Raw genomic sequence first — 20,941 nt, 5'->3', positions numbered from 1 at the left:
ATTGATTTGATTTGATTTGAATAATATTGTTGTGGTGTGCCATTGTGCCATACATATGGGATATAAAGTGGCCCAAATTTTTTGGCCCGTTGATAATATGTACAGTGCTTATGTCTTATGATCACCACTAACCATTGAAGTAAATACGTGCTAAGCATCAGAATTTAATATTCTCTACACAATAACCCATTGACATCGGAAGTCTGTTGTATAATACGTAAAACATCCTGCCAAGTTAAAAGCGGAAGTGTTTTTTATATTAACACCTTCGTTCCTTTTTTATCCTCTTAGCAGCCGTAACTCAAAGGCACTTTTTTGAAGATAATATTCGCTCATATCTGTAGATAAGCATTATTTTAGTCAAAGTCAAAAATCTTTATTCATATAGAAGTGTTTACACTTGCTTATTGATAGTCAAAAATCTACCACCGGTTCGGAATTTAGCACCTCAGACCTAAGAAGAACCGGCGAAAGAAACTCAGCGGGATATATATATTTTTTTAAATGTATACTTTCGATATTTTATATTCGATATGTATACTTTTTGGGCATTTACAACTACAAAATTAGAAAAAATAAAATTCGACGAGTTTCTTTCGAAGTTCTTTTCAGTTAAGATGGAAGACATGATGTTCTTTTTCCGAACCGGTGTTAGTTTTTACGATCACGACCAATATATATAGCAACTATATCATGTAGATTTCAAGTCATCCTGTGTGCGCGTATCATTAAAATTCACTCTCGTATTTTTTTCGTAACGCGCGAAAAAGAATATAACGTCAAAATCAAGCTCCCAGGTATAAATCGTACAAAATTGAAACTCGCAATGGACGATCTGCCGAACTATCTCCGACAGGACAAAAGAGAGGAAGCTCTACAGCTCATATTCAAAACACACCTGTTATTTACTACGTATCGCAGAGGCTTAAAATTTGACGGGAATGTTCTGGATTTAGGTATTTGCATATTTTTGCGTAAAATCTTCATGCAGTTTTAGTGCTTAGCATATTTTTATTGCAGATCGACAGACGTTTTTATAAAAAAAGTAAACAGTGTGGTTGAATTTAAACGGGGTGTAGTGTTCTTATAAAATCATCCTAAAATCTGTTTAGCGTTTGCAAAATGTAAAGGCTAATAAAAAATATGAAGGCAAAACAATTACATCGAGTGAATATAATAGATGGAATGAAAAATCTTGCAAGCTTCGAATAAGAATTTAAAGCTATTAATTTACTTTCTCAGTAAAGAGGTTCCGAAGAGGAAATAAAGATTTTCTCTTCGCTCCTTTCGAGTGAGATATAATAATACTGTTAACATAATCGATTGCTTCGAGATCAGAATTAAATAACGTTCTCCACCGAGCTTTATCGTGGTCACAGCATTAAGGCTGCATTACTATAAATATTTTATTAACCATTTATCAGATCATTCACTTGGTTGTAGGGCTTTGTGCAAGCCCGTCTGGGTAGGTATCACCCACTCATCAGATATTCTACCGCTAAACAGCAGTACTCAGTTTTGTTGTGTTCCGGTTTGAAGGGCGAGTGAGCCATTGTAACTATAGGCACAGGGGAAATAACATCTTAGTTCCCGAGGTTGGTAGCGCATTGGTGATGTTAGGAATGGTTAATATTTATTACAGCGCCATTGTCTATGGCCGGTAGTGATCACTTACCATCAGGTGAACTATTTGTTCGTCCGCCTATCGATATAATAAAAAAATAAATAAAAATCAAATGGTAAACTTTGAATCAGATAATACTTTACGTGGTAAAGCTTATACAGACATTTTAGAAGATTGTGATTTTTTTGGAATATCTAAGGATACTACTATGGAATGACGTAGAATTGAAAAAAGTTGTGGCAGATAAAGCAAATAAAGATTATTGCCATCTCGTGACATCTCCCAAGTGTCAGTGCAATTTAAGTAAGTGGGAAAAAAGCATAATAATCAAACGACCCATCTAGGTTTGATGACGTCATTATTACTTTCTCTCTTCTATGCATTTTTGGTGGTATTATTAAAATCAGAACAAAATGACTTTAACCATTAAATTTTAGTTTACATCCCAGTAAAAAGTAGAGGACATTAAATAATATCTCTTCCTTAAATTTAATTGAAATATGATCACAAGCAGATTTTAAGGATTTGAAGGTTACCACCTACATTTATAGAGGACGTCGTTCTTTTCGGCCCGATTTGTTTAAAAATTAAGATTTCTTTAATGTTAAATGGTTCTTCTGTCCAAAATATATTGCATAATGAACCTATGGCGTTAAGATCGATTCTCAATGATGATATAATATATAAATGTATAAATATTGGACAACATCACATACAATACTCTGATCCCAATGTAAGTAGCTAAAGCACTTGTGTTATGGAAATTAGAAGTAACGACGTTACCACAAACACCCAGACCCAAGACAACATAGAAAACTAATGAACTTTTTCTACATCGACTCGGCCGGGAATCGAACCCGGGACCTCGGAGTGGCGTACCCATGAAAACCGGTGTACACTACTCGACCACGGAGGTCGTCATCAGATATAAACTAAGGCCAACTTAAAATTCAATATACTTTATAGTATAACGAAAACATTTAGTGGAATGCCATGATAGGTTTTGTATGAATAATTTTCAATCATCATCAATCACAATCCACTCCTAGATAAGGCACATCCAGTCGGGTTAAACCACCTTCTTCAGGTCATCGATCTTCCTAGTTTGGCGTATTTGCTGGTTCGTGGTTCCATTCTTGGACTCGTCTGCTTCAACGGCTATCGGTTCTTCGACATATGTAAGTGACCAACGTGACGTGACGTGACGTGCCGTGACGTGACGTGATGTGACGTGACGTGACTTGTATTTTAATTAACTCTACCACTTTTTCACTCTAATACTTGTAAATAGAAATAAATGCTTAGATATCTGAATTAATATATCTTTCTATATTTGTGGCATAATTCACAACCACAGCGTGGTTGTGAATTAACCAAACGAAGTATTTGTCGATTTGAAAATACTGGTTTCATTTTCAGCACCATTTCTAAAATAGAGTGTTAGAACGTATGCGGGGTTTCGAATCACACAACGGGATAAAATAAATATAAAATTATCCGCGCGCACTTCGCACAACGTCGCGTCATCACCAGCAGTAATGAACCGTTACAGTGATATCTCTGTCGGCACAAAATTATACAGGAGCTTACATTACACAATCAGTTGTTTTCGTAGATTTAATTATATTCACTAAAATTTTTTCACCATTGTTGTAGGAATTTCTCTAAAATGTTGTCATCATTATTTAGGTGAAGCGACGAGGTGTACAACACAAAAATGTATGTATATATGATAACAAAGCGTGATGCGAGATGATGTGAGAAAAAACAAAATAAGAACTATTATTTTCTGCCAGTTCTCGGTATAATATACGTTCTGAACCGTTTGTAAATTTTATATGATGTATTGATAACACTACTAGTATACGTGTAGCAAATGCCGTGTTGGTCTTGGCGCTGAGCTCCAAATTACAATGTCCTTAGATCATACCCCAGGTCGGGCCGATAAAATTTACTGGGTTTTTCCATCGAAAGTATCTCAGTAACGCTCGGACTCTGTTGGTCCTGCGCCTAAACACTTTACAATCGTGTCTGATTTGTCCAGTCATTTTGCCATGCCACGCCATCAGTGAGGGAATAGATAGTGCATCTGTGTTTGTGCACACATTTGTACACTGTAATATATCCTGCATACTTGGTTGGTCTGTCTTTAACGACTGGTTCACTGAAACTAGTTGTTACGTTTAAAATCAAAATATTATAATATTTAAATAATATTATTATAATAGTCTGCTATTAATTTGTTTATGTATTTTGTTTTAATTTAAATTTTGTTTCTTTTATAAATTTATTTCATTTTATAAATGTATCAGATTTCTTAGTAAAAGATTTCTTAGAATACGTTTATTTATGTCATTTGATAGTATAATTTCACCTATTTGGTTTTATGTATATTTAGTCTTGGATAAACTTTAATGATTGTGTAATTATTATCAGTGGAAACTTAGCTTTTTTGTTTATTATTGTATATTATTATGACATAAGTATCATGAGATGATACTTATGTCATAATAATATACAATGATTTCCTAAACTAAAAAAAAGTTAAAATGGTTTGGGTTCGCGTACGTGTTTGGATACGTTTCAAACGGTCGACAACACAACACTTTTCTCAAGGCGCATTTGAATCGCCTTTTACTAGATTATATTTAAAGTAAAACTACCGCGGGTTGAAATTTATATTGTACCGAAAAAAAAACTCATATTATTTTCCATATCTATATAATTTCTTGTTCCATCAAATAAAGTGTTCAGCCTCAGTCTGAAAATTGTAAGTTATCATGCTACGATAGTTTTAGTTTGAATACCTTGTTGTCTAGCAGGGCTCATTGCTTAAAATCACATGTCGTACCAATAAATGCTATTGAGTTTTTATTGTCAATTTTCCTTTAAGAAGTTTGCAGCATTACATTGTACCCAAAATAGATCGAACATCGTTTTAGTATAAAAAAACCATTCTAGATTCGGATTCAATTTTTAAATATTCCAGTTTCAATCAACAAACACAATCACATATGACGCCAAATAAAGTTCACTAAGCGAACGGAAGATCTAGATTTAAGTCTGGAATTCTAATTTATGTCTTTTCCTTTGAACAAAGTAACGTCAGTTCAAGTAAGCTTCTCTATGCATATTGGCATTCAGAGGTATTAGTCTTGTGAACGACAGAATCTAAAGTAGCAACTTCAGGAACAGTTACGATCGTATTGGATATTTTTTATATACCATAATTTTGATAATATGATTTATAATACGTAAGATACTTAAATTAATAGTATAAACTTTAGTTATTAATGATATAAGAAAAAAATACATTAAAAAATGGTTTATAATACCTACGGTCGATTCCGCGTTAATTGGTCATAGTCTCATACCGATATGTTCAGTAGTTTTTACGTGATAGACGCATCATCATCATCCATATGGGCAGGAGCCCTTATAAATCCATATTTTCTTCCTGGACTCGAATTCAATTTTTAAATATTCCAGTTCAATCAAAATAAAGAAAAAAAAAAACATAAGAAAAATAAATGCACGAATGAAAAAAAAATCATTATAATTTTACAGTAGTATATCTACAACAGAGCCGAGATGAGACTAATGAGCTCAAATATGATTCCTCTGTCAAGTTGTTGTTGTTAAGTTATTATAATGGAAATTGAGCTAGTTACAAAAATAAACCAAAATTTGTATGGAAGAAAAGTAACAATATGAAATGTCTACTCTCCTTTTGAGGAGATGGTCTGACACTTCCACGGCGCTGCTACAATGGCATGTAATGATGGTGGATACACATCTGGCAAATTTTCAAACGATACATGCATGTTTTTCTGTTCTTCGACGCTTAAAACAAATTAAGCCCGTCAAAACTCAGTGTTGCTTGCCTGGGTTTGAACCCGCAATCTACCCTAAAGTATCACGTAGTCTCAATACTAATCGCTTGGTATAGTAATGTTTAATTGATTAAGCTATTTCAAAAATAATTAATAGACATAAATTTTAAGAAAATACTTGAACGTGTTAAAGTGTTATGTAAATTTTTATTATTGCGCAAAATATGTTCGGTGAAAATTTGTCTCGGAATATATTCGAATAAAATCCAGGTGTATGTTGAGATGCATACGAATCTACAAAGGCTGCTGGCTTACAGAGACGGCCATTGTTTGTTCAAATATATTACTTTCCTTGGCAAATTTTAAAGACAAAAGACTTTCTTGAGCCATCATAAGTCAGTGTCAAGCGTAAATAAACTTATTAAAAGTATTATAATAAATAAAGAATAGTTTAATTGTCTTCTCGAATGTTAAAACAGGATAGGTATATCAAAATAAAAAAACAAACAAGTATAACCTTATCAATATTAGAATAGCATAGATAAAAAATAGTTTATACAATTTTATTAATAAACTAAATATCATTTGAAAAGAAACAGATTTAAAAATATCAAATCTGTAATTTTAAATTTCATAAATGGAAGCTTTTAAATTGATTCGAATATAAAGATATGATTCATATTTCCGGTCCAAACTGCTCAATTAGATCAATTTTCACAAAATCATGCAAAGGATCTAAAATTGACATTACATTTTCATATTCATGAAAATACGGTGAAAATGGAATATTTTTAGAATAAACTTTGTTGAACAGGTAAAGAATTTTACGCCATACATTTTGAAACCTAATTTATTTTTAAAGATATTATCTAAGATCGAAAATTTACGTTCAAAATACCAAAAATATATATATATATATATATATATTAATTTATTAACTTTAACAGAGACAATGATATTTTTTAGATAGAACTAATATGATTATTATAATGAACTAAAATTTTAGGTTTCGAAAATATAATTTGATATTTTAATCATAGAATGGAATGCCGTACTTTTATTTGTAATTCCTTAATTAAAATAAAAACTCTGAAGTCGATCTTGGCAAGACTGCCTAGGTAGGCGTTTCTCATTCACATATTCAGCCGTCAAACATTACTTAGAATTGTTCTGTTTTGTTAAGAACGGTGAGTGAGCCAGTGTGATTACTTGACATATTGGCTCATCACCCTTAACATGGACATTACTTAGTTCCCAAGGATACCCATGTGCTACCAACATAGGCGATGTATTTGATTGTACAAGTAAATATATCTTAAAGTGATCCCTTACCAATAAGCTGGCTGGCTGGCAAACGCAACATTTGACATAGGTAGACAACCTGTTTTAATTAATTCTAGCAAAGTAACAGCTACTATTTATATTAAGAAACACGTGCAAGTAATAAATTCTCCTTTTATATTGTAAATTTAAAACAAAATTCAAATTAAGCAGAAGACGTCATCTATCAATGTCATTGGCTTGGACAAATTCGTGCAAGTTTGTGCAAGTTCGTGCAACTTGTGCAAGTTTCGATCTTATTATCGTAAGATCCTAGGGGAAACACTGACGTTGCAAGGAACTATTTATGTTAGTTTTGTACCGTGGTTGGAATATCCAGTGACATTGATTGTTGTTGTTTAAAATTCTGTTGTTAGTTGATTTTATACTTGAGTTAATTAATCGATATTAGTGATTTGAACTCTTTACACTCAGGATTCAAAATTTATATAAGGATGGAGATTTATGTCACGTGGTTTCTTGTAGAATGGAATAGACCTACGCAATGTTAACCGTTAAGTGTCATGAAGGTTGAATAAAACGTTGTGAAGCGCATCCATCAATGGAATGTGTAAACGTTTGAACTACTCGTATAATGATTGTTAATCTACTGTCTACTAAAGATATTTCCGAAGAACATCGATGTCAGGCAGGCAGTCGATCGATAAAGTGTAGATGCTTAACTCACTAAGCGTTGAGTCTCAGTACTTGGTCAAACAGTTTACTTGGTTGTAGGGCTTTGCGCAAGCCCGTCTGGGTTGATACCACACACTCATCAGATATTCTACTGCCAAATAACAGTACTCTGTATTGTGGTGTTCCGGGTGAGTGAGCCAGTGTAAACACAGGCACAAGGCACGTAACATCTTAGTTCCCAAGGTTGGTGGTGCATAGGTGATGTAAGGAATGGTATATATTTCTTACAGTGCCTTTGTCTATGAGCGGTGGTGACCACTTACCATCACGTGGCCCATATGCTCGTCCGCCAACCAATACCATAAAAAAAGTTAATAGAACCAACAGTAATTCAAGTAAAGTGACAAGTAGCAGCTTGTATATGTTCCACTGTTATGCTAAGATCTCCTCTCCACACGTAGAAGATTTTCATTCAATACATGATGAAGATATCCTCATTTAAACACTAATTAAACTCTTGAAAATTTAGTCGTGCTAGCCTGTCTTTGAACTCGCAGTCATCGGTTGAGATGCACGCGTTCGAACCATTTTAAAAAGTAAATCACTCAGTAATTTTCCAAGCATAAGGATATATTTTGCAAATAAGCAATATTCGTTATTCCTGTATTTTCAGTTCCAAACTTTTTAATTCAGAACAAGAAAAACAAAGACTCATAACTTATTTAGGATTTTTGCAGTGCCCGAGTCTAAGATCGGAGTGACTTATCAGCTGGTGATCCATTTGCTCCTACGCCGTTCTGAAACTGAACTCACTGCCTTATCAATTGGAAGCGGGAAATTATTACAACCATGTTCACAAAACTGCAACCCAGACAAAGTTAAATCAATTGAACCAACTTTATTGCAAGATCGTATATCATCCCATTGAATCCCACTAGTAACATTTCAATGAATATAAATTAAATTGCTTCAATCTAGGAATTTATTGCGTCAAAGAATTTTCTATCTTAACCTTTTATTCTTGTCTTCTATATACATTTGTGTTTCAATTTAATTTTATGGAATTTTGAAAATTTGTGTACCAACTACCCATCTCGGTTTCTCACGTCTAGAATAAGGGTTTACATAAGACCTTTTTATTGAAACAAACTTATTATATATAAAATATTTTATTCTGTTTTGGAGTTTCATCGAAATCACCATCTTGATTTTCATAAAGAAAGATCTTTATTATTTCATACATGAAAATATCTAGTATTTATTTTATTTTTAATAAAGTTTGTGAATTGTCCTAAAATAGATTAAAAGTATAAATAGTATAGATATAATATATGTATATGACTAATGATACTTTGATAACGTAATATATTTATTAAAGAAATATTTTTTTTTTCACGTTGGAAAAGTTCTCTGACAGACTTCTCCCATACGAGTCGAGGAGGGGGTGGGGTGGCCTTCTTCCCTCGTGTATGTTGTATCTTGTATTCATTAGTTCCTAGCAGGTTCTTCGGTGTAGTGGATCAGCGGAGCCATTATCTTCACGCTCCCGCTCCGCGGTCTCCTTCTGATACAACTTATTCTGCATCGAGACTTCTCTGCCGTCTATTGCCATTACCTGCGCCTGAAGAATACTCAATATGTAACAAGATCGTACAAACTAATTAATGTACCTTACAATACTTAATAGATCATATTTGTAATAAATGCTGTGTTAACATGTACATTCTTCCGAAGATAATAATAACTGTGCCAAATTACAATGCTAGTAAATAGCATTCATATAGATATATCAATATTTAAATAAATATCTATAAATCATAATTAAAATGACTATTGCAAAATTTATGACCACGTGGAATATGACAATGATAAAGACATACTCTCTCACTCTTAAAAAAAAATTTAACACGTCTTCACTACTTGGTCTTCAAACATGGTATATACATGATTATTTATGTATATTAAATAAGAAAGCTGGTGGGATAAAGACCCACCTGATGGTAAGCGGTCACCACCGCCAATAACATGGGCTCTTTAAAAAATATTGACCATTCTTTACAGCGTTAATGCACCATTAACTCTGGGAACTAAATTGTTGAGTCTGTAGTTATAGTAACTCACTCGTCCTTAAACAGGAATACGGTACTAGGTATTGTTGTTTGTGTCGTGATTGTGTGTCACCTACCCAGGCAGGCGAGTACTGAGTACTAACAAGATAAAAGATGTTATAAATGTTGTCTTATATAACACATACTTCTATTTTTATTTATTTATTTGGGAAACAAAAAAACAAACTTACCATTCAAACAAGAATACGAAATTCATGTTAAGGCACTAAATTTAAGGCACGGACGATTTATTAGTTTCTATTAAGTTATTTTTTAACTATATGTCCGTACTAATTTTTATGTGTGTTCAAGTGGTTTTTTTTTAGTTCATTTCGTTTAAAACGACTTTCTGATGCACTCTATTGGTCAAAAGTATAATTATATAAATCGGGTGCATATTTTAATAACGAGAATTGGAATTCTTGCAACAAAAATATTAATTATATTATATTAGGGAAGGAACTTCAAGATATTCCATTAAAGTGCAAGGCATCGGTCCATGCAATAATGTTTCCATACATCAAAGTAACTGTTCCTAGTGGTGCCATTCTCTTCGTATGATAAAATGCCTCGAAGGTAAGCGTTCCGAAAGTTGAACCTCTCTTGAGATGCAGAAATATTTTCAGGAAGGTTAACATGGGTGGATTTAAATTGTGCACGATTTTACGCTGAATTTATGCAAGCAAGATCGAGCTGAAGGAACTAATATCTTTAATGTATTATGGAACATTTTCCAGTGTACTTACTCGTAGATTGATTTTTAATCATTTCTAAAAGCTCGACAAGTACAAGTTTTATTAAAAATTTATGGTTTATTAAATTATTTTATATACATTACGATACAATAATCTTGATGATGATATCGCCCCAAACGATTTTAGTAATGGCGACCAATTTCAATTGACATAAGTCAACTACGGAGAACATATATATATATATTATTTAATATACAACATCCACGGGCTCACAGTTGCCCGTGCCTTTTTTACATTTTATTTTTTATAAATTGTGGCGTTATTTTATATTTTTACTAAACATCAGCAGATCTTCGCTGGACTTCGAGCTTGTCGTCTTCGTGGAAGACGTGGCTCACAATGACATTATTATTATTATTTCAATTTAAAATAATATAAAAATAATATATGGTAATATATAATATATAAAAATACTGTATATAGTATTTTTTTTTTATTCTAATTACTGCAATCCAGCGGGCCATGATCCGTGCTCGATCAGAGAGAGTACAGCCTCGGCGACTCTTATGTCGCGTTTAAATATAGATGTCTTAAGGCTGTGCTCTAGGATGGTCATTTCTGAAACAACGGAGAACATATTATAGTGTATGCTCATAATTCGACAAAAACGGCGAGATTTCAGGCACAGGACCAACAGCCTAACATGTTTTCCGAGGCACGGGAGTGTACTTCGAGACTCCGGCTGTTGAATTTTTCGACAGAAAACCCAATATTTTTTATGGATCTAACCTGGGGCTTGAACCGAGAACCTCAGATCAGCCTTATATCTAGTTACTAGATCAACGAGGCACTAAAATCTCATATGTTATATATATATATACATATACAGATTATGTTTAAATTACTTATGCATTATCTTATTTTTATATGCGAAGGGAAGTTGCAACGTGTTGCATTATTTAGAATTATAGTTGGAGTATCCAAGAATTTAAATTTTAGAATGAAATTATACGAGAATAATATTAATACATAATGATTAACAAAACTGTTTATACGAGTATGATTTATATTTATGCTTTTTACTGAAAGTAAATTATATTGTAGTTAAAATTCTGGAAACAGGAGCGCTTTAGGCAACAGGATTTTCAAAGGACGTATGCATGAATAAATATTAGAAACTTTATGAAGCGAAATGTAACTTCTGTCGTTATTATTAAATCGAGATACCAAAATATAAAAGCGCAGGAGGTTCGTCATACATCAATCTGTACACTGACCCGCATTGGAGTCTGTACATCCAAATATGAGGAGGTTTAATCTGGTATTAAATGGGGACCCATGATTACTGTAACCGAGTTTTTTACTCCGTTACTAAATGTTTAAGTGTCTCAATTTGTGATTATTTTTTAATCTTGATTCCTTCTTATTTAAAAATTCATTGTAAGAATATTCATTATATTTATTATATTGTAAGAATATTAATTCGTACTATGAGTCGTACAACATTGAATTAATAATTGCCCGTTATTGTAATGTTATGCTCATATTTTGATGATGAGGAATGCCGTGATCAGAATAGTCGTAAGGTCATCAGAACTCCGTATTGTTTTGCTCCGGTTTGAAGGGTGAGTGAGCCCGTATAACTACAGACACAAGGGACATAGCATATTTCCAAGGTCGGTGGCGCATTGGGGAATGGTTAATATTTCTGACAGAGCCATTGTCTATGGGCGGTGGTGACCACTTACCATCAGGTGGCCCATATGCTCGTCCTCCAAACTATACCATAAACAAAAAGAAATAACCACCGAACTGTATTGCGACAGCGTGAACGAAAGTGAGGCTGTTACCTTACTTTGATTAAATTAAATTCGATACGATTTCCGAGCTTTTTTTTCAGATACATTTTTGAGACTCTTGTGTGACTTATGAAATTATATTATAACTTAATGAAGTTTAGTGCGGTCGAATATAGATCAAAGAAAATTCATTAAACAGCAGGACCCTCACCCTCACCCTGCAAAATTATTATTCGCCTTCAATCAAGCGATATAAAGTAATGTCGTAATTTCACGCTTGCTTCCGACCCAACGTATATTATTAAGAAAATTGAAATTGCATTTATATAAATTTGCAATATTAATTGAAAATATATATATGAAAGAAAATTATATAATAAACGTTTTACGAAACATTCGAGCCGAATTGGTCCAGTGGTTTGAAATTCTTTAATCTTAAATGATTATATGAGACGAGATGGCCCAGTGGTTAGAACGCGTGCATCTTAACCGATGATTTCGGGTTCAAATCCAGGCAGGCACTACTGAAATTTCATGCGCTTAATTTGTGTTTATAATTCATCTCGTGCTCGGCGGTGAAGGAAAACATCGTGAGGAAACCTGCATGTGTCTAATTTCAACGAAATTCTGCCACATGTGTATTCCGCCAACCCGCATTGGAGCAGCGTGGTGGAATATGCTCCAAACCTTCTCCTCAAAAAGGAGAGGAGGCCTTTATCCCAGCAGTGGGACATTTACGGGCTGCTAATGCTAAAATGATTATTGGTTTTAATTCGGACAAGCATTTGAATTTGTTTTTTTATTTATATTGTACTCGGCCGGCGGAAAACTTTTATGTGTCGGTTGAAAAACTGCCAAATTGTATCCATCAACTTGCATTAGGGCAGCGTGGTGGAATGAGCCTCGAGCTCAAAAGGAGAGGACATTTAAGCCTGGCAGTGGGACATTCACAGGCGGTTACTTTATACAAAACATTTTTCAAGCGAGTTCAGCTCGTGAGAGCAAAGTGAATCGTAACGATATTTGAGTAATGCGACTTTATTGGGTTTTTTAAATCGAATTTGTGACAGGAACAAATCGCAGCCAGGTTTGAAACGGCGGTGTTATTCTGTAAGAACTCACTTAATATTTAAATATTTAATATCGACTTAAACTATTATTTAAAAATAGCTTTGGTTTTTCATTGAATCCACTTTGATTTTAGATATGATAAGGGTGAAATCCTTTTATTTTACAAATAAATACATAGTATACAGATTAGCTTTAGATCTAAATATAAGTCAAAATCAAAATCAAAATATACTTTATTCAAGTAGGCCTTTAAAAGCACTTCTGAATCGTCATTTAACAAACTGCAAGCGTACCTGGGTAGGTATATTCATCGTATATTCTACCGCCAAACAACAATTCATAGTATTATTGTCATTTAGTTTGAAGGTGAAGGAGTCAGTGCAACTAGAGGCACAAATGTCATAACGTCTTAGTTATCAAGGCCGGTGTTATATCGATAAGGGTTGGTTAACATTTATTAGTTTTTAGAGTTTATTTTAAATAAAAAATTTATACTTAAATTATTATCGCAAATTATGCATAACATTTTTGTTATTTTGAAATCGTATTGTGCTTGAACTTTCGTGTTGTCTTATAAGACAGATATTCTATAGAATAGTGCTATACAGCCTTGTATTAAATGAACCTATTTATTTTATTTTTTAAATCACTTTTGAGCTTATTATTTGCCTTTGCCATTTACCATTTAAATTTTTATCAATAAATAAAATGCTTATCATTTATAATATAAATATATATAATACTATAATTTTCATAAAAAATTTAAAACATATTTTGTTTAGTATTTTTTTTTTCTTTTTTTAGTGAAAAAATTATAAATTAGTAAATTAATTTTGTTAGTTTAACCTATTTAAAAGTACTTAATATTCAGCCGAAAATTTTTAATTTTTTTAAATGTCGCATACATTTGCTATACAGAAATATGAAATATGAATGACTCACTCTAAAAGTACGGTAAGCAATGCACTTATGTACGTATAAAAAGTTTCTCTATCTCAAATGTCCAAAAAGGAAGCTGAGGGAAAATTCGCTGCATAATATTAACCGAACACCGGTCAGAGCAGCCGATGCGTGGACACTTCTGGGGTACGGTATCACTCAAAAAATAAGCACCTTTCAAAAAATTGGAAAACAGAAAAAAACCACTTTACGACCTAGTAACGCTATCATCCAAAAAGTCTAGAAAGAAATATGAATTTACGAACCGAATAAAGCTGTAAATATATCAGACTTTTCGCATAAAAGTGGAAAAACGCAAAACAAAATTCCACACTGTAGGCATGCTCGACACCGCGTCGTATTTTTTCGGCGAAGTTTTTAGTATTTTTTTCCTCAGCGCAACACCTATTTTTTTCCATTTTATTCACAGCTAGGATGATACTTGAGAATGGGGACAGGTGTATGAAATAAATGTATTATATTATGATGAATTATTCTCAATTTGTGTTTTTTTTTTTTGTTCAATGCTTAAGAACTAGCTGCCCGGTCTGTTTTCAGCCCGAAAAATTCACATAAAGTAATTTCAAAAAATCATTACTCAGTGAACTGTTACGTTATAAAATAAACATTTGTTCCAAATTTCAGCCATCTATACTCAGTAATTTTGGTTGTACGTTGATCATATAATTCAAAATACGACACACGTTAAAATGCGGTCAAATCATACTACTGAACTCAATTTATTAGTCAAAAATTAAAAAGATACAACAAAGACACGAATAACACGTCTGTGGATATTTGAGAGTGGAAAACAAATCATGTAAAGCTATTATTTCAAGATAAATTCGTTTCAACCTTGTGTATAACTTTTCTCACAATGAATGACAAGCCCGTCTGGGTATAAATCGCCCACTCGTAATTTATTCTACCGCCAAGCAGCAATACTTAGTATTATTCTGTTCCTGTTTGAAGAGAGAGTGTATGGAGTGTAGCTTATACATGCTTATTGGATATACAATCTTAGTTCCCAAGGTTGGTGTTGCATTGGCGTTTTAAGGAACGGTTACAATTTCTTACATCGCCATCATATATAGGCCAAGGTTAACTTACCATTAGGTGTCCAATTTAAGACACCGTCTGCTTTACATATATAAAAGAACATGAAATTCACACTTGTCACGTCTAAATTTAAAGCACAACTTATCATATAATACAAAAACCTTCTCCAAAACGTTCTGCATCTTCTAGTAGAAGTATTATGTATATTTCAATTGTTTTTTTCGATGAGACATTAAAAAAAATTGTTTTCTCAATTATTAGTAAATATTATTAGCCATCCAATGAAACGCCCAGCCACTTTACAATACGGCGCTGTTCAATTGGCGGCCTGAATGTCACTCAGCCAATTCATTTCCATTCATAGAATAGGGATTTGACTTTTTATTAAAAATTAACTCAAAACTGACTATTTTAACTCCGACTCTATGTGGTCTTGTCGGCCTTACCCCCGGAGTGTTTTTAAAAAAATGCCATGCCGAAGAATACTGAGTTTCTAAATTATTGATAAGCTTTTAAGGTTAGAATTATAAGATTAGTTTTTGCCAATATCTCAAGAACGGAGCAAATTTGCATGATGGGAATGGTATCGGGGGATAGGGAGAATAGAGGCTGTCAATTAAATGGCTAATTTAATCAGTTGACTGCGACATATATATTATTGTCGGCTTGCATTTGTATGAGTGTATGTCGCTCGTACTTAATGTCTTAGTGTGCGTGAGACTAAGAGTCAAGTTAGCAAAAACATACAAATTAAATAATATTTCTTAAGTTTATTTTATTAAATTATAATAATTTTTTTGTATGTGTGATCTATGCAAATTATAAAGTTTGTGATGTTTTTTGTACTTTGTACTTGTAATACTGATAATCTATAACTTTAATTGTCTCGTTGCTCTAGTGGTCAGATATATGATCAAAGATCCCAAGATCCCGAAATTTTCCACAATAACACAACGAAATAAAAAAAGGCATATGAAATGAAAAAAAAAAAAAAACAAATGAGATATAAATTTTTAATAAGTAAATTGAAATAAAAGTTGGAATATTGATCTCATTTGCAAGAACTCGGGCAAGTCGATGCAACTTTTGCAAATTGTTCCCGCTATCGACTATTCCTTCGGGATTAACTGAAGCCGGTACGAGATTGAACTATTTATATTGAATTTGTGGCAGTTAACTTCTGTGTATGTGTCGAAAGTTTTAATATTAAATTTAGAAATAGAAATTTCGCTTAATAAATTTCATAGTTCATTATTTTTTAAACTTTAATTCTGTTCTTATTATATTTATTTTAATAAATGTAATTGTGTGGAATGTATATTTGTCTTAAGTCTGATACAATTAACTATTAAATTATCAATAAGATATAACATAGAGTGGCTGCAACGTCACATACAACGTTAAAAATAAAGAGTATTTATAATATTTCACACTAAATACAAAATAGCAGAGTACGAACACATTTAAATAGTTTAAATTAATTTAATTATAACACATAGATATTATAAAAATAGCTTATTAATTACAGTGCGTTCTTGTAACAAAAAAATAAGAATATTTATTTTAGTTTGTTTTCATTAGCGTTTTCTTTTTATTTGCTTAAATTTATGTTTATATCAATTTCTTGATAGAACTGATGTCGAGGCCAGTTACAGGTATTTTTTTAACTTACTGGTATGTTCTCAACCTTGTATATTAGAATGTAAGAAATGAATAAACTTATTATTTTGTCGAAGGAGTTCAGCCAACGAACACGGACCTCTTTTGCTTTTCTGATACGATCCGTTGCTATGGTTACTAGGGTAGTTGATATCTATCACTGTGATATAAATATATCGGTGTTACCTGTAAATCATTTTTATCATTTAATTAGCTTATTGCACTGGTTCCTTTCGCTTGTTGATAAAATGTCATTAAATTCGTAATATTGTAATTATTATTTTTAATTGTTATTTGCTGTCTGCCCTAATAATAGTATAATTTATTTCGAGATTGTAACAGCTCTATATTATTTCTTCTTGCGGATTGCAGGTAAATGAATACTACAATTACTAGTAACACAATTTTTGTTTTTCTATTCCAATCACATTTTTACTTAATTGAATTCCAACGTCAATACTGATAAAATGACTCTATTGTACACAGATCTATAATAACATTTTAATTTATATAATTTTCATATTTTATATGAATATATAATCTGTGTATTTATCATTCTGTCATCTCGAATCGACAAACATCGCGAAGCGCGGGAAAATGAAACATAAACTGACGCGCGGTGTATACGGCGGGTGTACAACGAGCTGATATTTAAAATGTAATATATTTAATTTCATTTATAAATCAACATTACACGTGAACATTACAATGATTAAGCCATAAAACTGACACAAGAAAAGGTTTTAGTATATAAAACATGGATATTACTTCTGCCGTTGGTTTCGCTTGTGAAAAGAAAAATCTTGTCTTAAATATAATAAAAAATCGCAAATTAAAATATTACTCATAACATTTCTATATTTAATAAGCTCCCACGATTTAGAACTTCTATCAAGAACTCGTAATAAACAACTGAACGAGCCGTGGTTCCGTACAAAGTTAAATCACTTTTGTTGTTTGCCGGCCTAGCCCTCATCGCAATATTTTAGTCTACGATATTCAAACTTACGACCATGCTTTCAAAACTGCTATACTGACAAAATAGATGCCAGAATTATCGTGATTCTAAATTATCCTGTGCAAGTTCATTGACTTTAAGTTACGATATTTAAATTAATTGAAAACTATCCTTTCCATGTAGAAGTATTTCACGTAGATGATTTGATGGTCTAGTAAAAACTACAACTGGTTCCAAGAATGACCCGGTAAGAACCAGCGAAAGAAACCCAAATATGGCTCTACAAAAGAATTAGTAACTCTTTTTTTTTTATTTAAAATTGTCAGTCAGACTTGCAACATATAATTTGTTGTAATTGTATAATTATAATGTCATCTAAACTTGGCAATTGTAAACTCTCGTTACACTTTTGGCTAGTGAACAACATCGGTGGCATTTATGGTTGTGATGCGGTAAATTATGTCCGACTAAATATAATATATTATATTAGGTTAATTCCCCATTAATAGAAAGAGGCTTCAATCCAGCGGGATGCTACCACCATCACTAAATTTTTTGTAGTACTGATGGTAAGTGATCACCACCGCCCATAGACAATGGCGGTGTAAGAAATATTAACCATTCCTTACATCGCCAATGCGCCACTAACCTTAGGAGTTAACATGTTATGTCCGTTGTGCCTGTAGTTACACTGGCTCACCCACCCTTCAAACCGGAACACAACAATACTGAGTACTGTTGTTTGGCGGTAGGATATTTGATGAGTGGATGGTACCTAACCAGACGGGCTTGCACAACCCATGTTATAAAACAAAAGATTTCTTTGTTACAATTGTCTGTGTGATTGAATGAGATAAACGCAAAAAGTACCGAATGGATTTCCGTAAAAAGAAATCAATGGATGCCCATATTGATAAGGAAGATTTAAATGTCTAGCTCATTATGGTGATGCTCATTGGCTGAAATATGATGCTGATTGTTAAAGATGTCGGATAAAAGGCACGACGATTGGGCGATTTTCTGGCGTATTAGCGTAAACCAATAATGAACCAAATCAGAATATTTAAGTAAGCCCATAAAGGCACTTTTGGATGACGATTCATGACGATGTTACATAGTATTAAATGTAAAACTACCACCGGTTCTGAAAGCAGGTTCTAATGAGAGGAAACCGGTTTGTTAGCGAATAAGTTTATATACGTAGTATAAAATAAAGGCTCTTACCGCTGTCTGTCCCTATGTATGCTTAGATCTTTAAAATTACACAACGGAAGTTGATTCGTTTTTTTTTTTTTATATAGATAAATTAATTCAAGAGGAAGGTTTATATGTATATAATAAATGCACAATATAGTAGAAAAAGACTGAAAATTTTAGAGGTTTCTTAAGTGATGTCGTAAATAAACACATTTTTTGCGCTTACTTTGCAAACGTTGGCTGAATCCTACGAGATAGATCAAAATAATGTACTACAGTATTGTACACATTAAATAGGTCTTCAAAAAATTTTGCAATAGTATATGCCTATTTCTTAGGGATAACCCACAATAAGCATTTTTTATCCTTTTATTCCTACTTTTTACGAGTAATAATGGCTTATTTTTTAAAACGCAGGGACATAGTGTAGTTTGTATTGTCTAATGACTGAAAAACTGTGAACGTTGTAAGACATTCTGTGGTATATTTAGTATCAGCATGGCACCCGTGCGAAGCCGGGACGGGTCGCTTGTGTATAATAATATAATGTAGTTTTATTTAGGCTCTTATATTATTCGAAGACATGTCGGGTATAACAAACTTAACAAAAACGCTTGTTGCATTTTATTTTATTTCAGTTTTTTTTAATTACTAATTGTATAACATCAAGAATTTCTAGAAATTCCATTATAGCGGAAAGCGCCGGTCCGTGCAATAACGTTTCCATACATTAAAGTAAGCGTTCCTAGTGGTGCTATTCTCTACTTATGATAAAATGCCTCTACGTCGAGCGTACCGAAAGTTCGCTCCCTACAGAGATAAAGATATTTTTCTAAAACGTAGCAGTTATAGATTTAAATAACCAGACTGTTCCAGTGACTTCGTATTTGTATAGCTAGGTACTATGATTCTTCGTATTATTTCAAATTTATACGAGTAAAATAAACCAGATATACCGAGCTTAAGATAGAGAAAAACGAACGTGTATATGTTCATTTATACCGTACACTACTGTTTGATATATGTGAATGTAACGATATTTCCTTTACACAAAGAAGAAATAATATATTTATGACCTTGAACGATGGAACATATAATTACATTCTCATTCCTTAAAGGCTGGAAACACTCCTACAAACCTCCAGTGTTGCAAATGCCCATGAGCATGAGGTCCTTTAACCTTTAACCTTAATCCTTTAAGGTTTTTAAACTATTTCGTTGTAACTCGCCACTATAAGGCAGAATGCTGTACTGTTCAATCAAGCGTCTTGATAATTAATTATATACACAGACAAGGTAACTTGTAAAGTAATATTTATTTATTTATTTATTATGTTTTGCTAGCGGATGTTACATAAATTACACACCAATGAAATCATGTACAAAATAAGATACATTATGTACACCCATTCAAAAGCAAAAACTGCATGCATAGCGTTCTTGCTCCGATTACAATTATATAATTAAATATTAAAGTGCTTGATTAACATTAAGTAACAATATTTCGACATTGAAAGGAGAAAAAAAAAAGAAAAGTGAAGAACAGAAATAACAAAAACCACATTACAAAGTACTATAAGTTTACATATTTACATTTATATGCTATTGTAACATTCTTTCTGTAATAACTTTACGGAAAGTCTTAGGTGAGTCCGTACTGATATCGAGCAAATCACTAAGCCCATTGTATAGTTTACACAAACGTGGTAGTATTGAGTTTTGAGCAAAAACAGTTCTGCAGAGAGGTGGTACTAACAGCGTAATAGGTTTTCGAGGATATCTGTAAGGCACCCTGAAATTTAATTTAGAGAGTAAGCTTGAGCAATCAATTTTATTATGAAGTAGTTTATATAGAAACGTAAGGTCCAGTAAGTCTCTTCTTTGTTCTAAGCTAATCATTTTAAAATATTTTAGTCTATTTTTATAGGATGTTATAGATTTCTGAATTCTAGCTTGATAGGAAATATGCCATAAAAACCTTTTTTGAATACGTTCAAGTCTAAGACAATGGGCAGAATAGTGAGGTCGCCAGACAACACTACA

Source organism: Vanessa atalanta, chromosome 21, assembly GCF_905147765.1.
Source record: "Vanessa atalanta chromosome 21, ilVanAtal1.2, whole genome shotgun sequence".
In the NCBI taxonomy this organism is placed as follows: domain Eukaryota; kingdom Metazoa; phylum Arthropoda; class Insecta; order Lepidoptera; family Nymphalidae; genus Vanessa; species Vanessa atalanta.
The sequence above is the reverse complement of the archived record's forward strand: the minus strand, read 5'-3'. Positions refer to the sequence as shown.